This window comes from Ostrea edulis, chromosome 1 (genome assembly GCF_947568905.1).
Source record: "Ostrea edulis chromosome 1, xbOstEdul1.1, whole genome shotgun sequence".
NCBI classification, from domain to species: Eukaryota; Metazoa; Mollusca; class Bivalvia; order Ostreida; family Ostreidae; genus Ostrea; species Ostrea edulis.
Window position 1 is genome coordinate 9,190,590 of NC_079164.1, and position 4,193 is coordinate 9,194,782.

Here is a 4,193-nt window from a genome sequence, read left to right on the forward strand (position 1 = left end):
ACATATTCCGTGAAGCACACTCATATAATGAATTGTAGTGGCGGGCAACAATGCTCTGTTTTCCATTAAAATCCAGATAATACCACGACAGCGAGACAGAAAACTCACAAAGCTGAAAACTCGGGGAAACACCAAGGTTTTATGGACAACATGATTAGATTTATGAAATATTGCACTTTTTCTTTTCGAAGCTGTCATTCACAAAATATGCCATGTTGTGATGTGGCTGTCAGAAAATGAATTATTTTGTAAAATTCCGTACTTTTAAGATTGATTGTTTAACGTCCCTCCCGAGAATTTTTCACTCACATGGAGACGTCACCATTGCTGGTTAAGAGCTACAAAATCTAGGGCTATGCTCGGCGCTTACGGTCTTTGAGCAGGAGGGGGTCTTTATCGTGCCACACCTGCTGTGACACGGAACCTCAGTATTTACGCTCTTATCATCGTAATAGTCGTCTCTTATGACAAGAACCTGAGGACCTATTATAACCCGGACCCCCACGGGAACCGTACTTTTGATAGGTTTGCATGATAACATGCATTTTGTGAGTATTATCTAGCAGTGCATGTTTCCTGGCGGTCCCAAGTCTTCTTATTGCGGGGGCCTTGTACAATCATGAAATCGCGATTGTATCACTTCGATTTTGTATTTTATTTCGTTCTAATATCAAAACATGTAAACAAGTTTCTTCAATAGAAACATCTGATTTCTTTATCGTCGCATCAAACAACGACACCCCCAGCTTCAAGTTATATTGCTGTATTAGGGACAACCTCCCCTGTAGGATTCTGAACAATTGAACATAAAAGTTTGACGTTTTTGCTTCTACATAGCGTTTGCAACATTCACAACTTTCTACCCGCATTTTGTGTCGCCACGCGATGTCTAGATCTCTCGTGTGTTGGATTAAAAAGTGAAAAAATTTATAATCGGATATTTTTTGACGAGTGGGCGAACATTTTTTTTAATGCCAAGAAATATGATTTTGGTCTCATGTAAATAGATGTGGCAAATCAGGCGAACTCTATTAGAATAATTAAACTGCCCCAATCGCAACTTTTCGGGTATTTCCGGCAAGATCGGGAAAGGCGTCTTGAATGTTTAATTATGTTCACCAGAGGGGCGTTTGTACAAGATGAACGCTTGATCCTACCATTGTGTAAGTTACCAAATAGTGGTTATTAACACGGTTTAAGACATAATATGGGGAGGTCTCATCGTTTCTACCAAATATCTATTTTAGAAGAAGGCAATAAATAATTCTTATTGTCGTATTTTGATTTTGTTATAGAAATAGAGGTAACAGGATTATATTTGAGATTGTTTTTCTAATTACTGAAAAAAGCCCAGGAATGTACAGTTGTAACTGCCCGCGTTTCTGTCGCCATCTCTTGAGTGTTTGAATAATAAGTCAAAAAAATATTATTTGATATTTTTTATGAGTAGAGGATATCATTTTTCAATACCAGGAAATATTACAATTTCAACGTCTTGTACATAGACATATCAGACGAACTCTATTCTGTAAGGGATACAAGACGAAGATGGTCTATTATGTCAGATACGGGACTGACACGAGCCGCGTAGCGGCGAGTGATCAGTCCCGTATCTGACACAATAGACCATCGAGTCTTGTATCTTACTTAAAACATTGTTCTATCTAAAAACAAATGCATTTAAACGCATACAAAAAACCCACGTACAAATAACCATTGGTATAAACAAATATATTTACACCTTTCGTTTCTGATTTATTTTTAATAATTTTGATATATTAGGAATTCATAAACTTTAATGGCACACAAGGTCAAATCTTGTCTTTAATTCACAAAAAACTGTTAGCTCATCATTTCAATTGTCATAATACGGTACTCCTCAAAACAGGGTTTTGTTCTTCATGGAAAGCGATTCGAACGCTTCTATTGTCTGAAGACTGTACTCAACAAAACAGGTTTTCTATTTTGGGTGAATGAGGGGACGTAAAGGGTGTTCGGAAAGAATGTTTTAGATAAAACAAAACATTGATTTCCTACGTTCCTTTCTGGGAACCCCAATAATATGATACTGACACGTAGGCTTATAACTGGTATAAAAACAGAAGCCGCATCCCTCTTTTAGCATTTAGTCCGGGTGCCTTGAAGAAATGGACTCAGATGATGACTACCCTCTTACTCAAAATAAATTTCGCGATACTACTATGGATTTAGCAGACGAGAATTCTGATGCTATTTTGAATGATATTCTGGATTTAGAGGAAGAAAGAATGAAGAAACCAAATTTTAAATTGAACTTTGACCTTAAAAGTGACTGTTTTTCTGATATATCAGATGCAGACAATGACCACACAGGAAATAGAGAAAGTGGACAATTTCGAGCGATTTGCATTGCCTTTACAGGAACACGATGTACAAGACTTTGTTTTGAACTCCAAACCTGTCAATACCATTAACAAGACACGTTGGGCAGTGAGCGTCTTTAATTCTTGGAAAAACGCGCGGAAATGGCACGACGAACTTCTGACTATGTCAAATGAACATTTGAATTCGGCATTGAAATTCTTTATTCTTGAAGTACGAAATAAGGCAGGAAAAGAGTACTATCCGAATACAGTGTATGAAATAATCATATCACTGCAGCATCATTTGAGAGCAAATAAAAGATTCGTCAGGTCATCTGCAATTCGCAACTACAAACGCACCTCCGATGAACAATTACAGAGTGTTAGTGATTTATTTCAGAAACCGTCCACAGTGTCCCCGCCGGAGCCGAAAAAAGTGAAGCTCAATGAAAGTGTTTCCTTTGGATCGAGAAAAGAAATAAACATCACTGCCGGGGATGTAACAGTGAATTTGCGACTTTAATGTGCATGTGTTTAAATGAATGATTGTGACATGGATTTATAACTGTGGTGCCTTAACGATTTCATATCCGGATTATATCGGATTATTCATGAAACACTCATTTCGTATAATTTACTGGAATATTTCATGCCTTGAATATTGTATTTGATAAATAATAAATATGTTTTCTCGAACAACAAAGAGTGGTCTTTGTTCCTGGTTTTTACTGTCAGTCCAGTATTTCTCATAATATTGGCCTGCTCTTAATAATACTGGACTGCTCTTAATAATACTGGACTATGTTCAGTACAGTATGAAAAATAAAGTACTGTCAAAACAATGAACTGACGTCACAACAATGTTTTAAAAACGGGTACGAGTTAAATCATGATAGATACCACACCAAAACAGATACCTAGGCAGAGTTCAGTCAACCATGAGATTAAGAGAATTTTTGTTCGAATTATTCAACCATAACTAAAGTTAAATGTAATATGTATCTACTCATTCGATAACCACATATCAAATTTCAGATTCCTAAGTTAAGGCATTGTAGAGAAAAGTGATAACGTGAAGATAACGAACAGTGATCAATCTCATAACTCCTATAAAGGTGAAGATAACAAACAGTGATCAATCTCATCACTCCTATAAAGGTGAAGATAACAAACAGTGATCAATCTCATCACTCCTATAAAGGTGAAGATAACAAACAGTGATCAATCTCATCACTCCTATAAAGGTGAAGATAACAAACAGTGATCAATCTCATCACTCCTATAAAGGTGAAGATAACAAACAGTGATCAATCTCATCACTCCTATAAAGGTGAAGATAACAAACAGTGATCAATCTCATCACTCCTATAAAGGTGAAGATAACAAACAGTGATCAATCTCATCACTCCTATAAAGGTGAAGATAACAAACAGTGATCAATCTCATCACTCCTATAAAGGTGAAGATAACGAACAGTGATCAATCTCATAACTCCTATAAAGGTGAAGATAACGAACAGTGATCAATCTCATAACTCCTACAAAGGTGAAGATAACGAACAGTGATCAATCTCATAACTCCTATAAAGGTGAAGATAACGAACAGTGATCAATCTCATAACTCCTATAAAGGTGAAGATAACGAACAGTGATCAATCTCATAACTCCTATAAAGGTGAAGATAACGAACAGTGATCAATCTCATAACTCCTACAAAGGTGAAGATAACGAACAGTGATCAATCTCATAACTCCTATAAAGGTGAAGATAACGAACAGTGATCAATCTCATAACTCCTACAAAGGTGAAGATAACGAACAGTGATCAATCTCATAACTCCTATAAAGGTGAA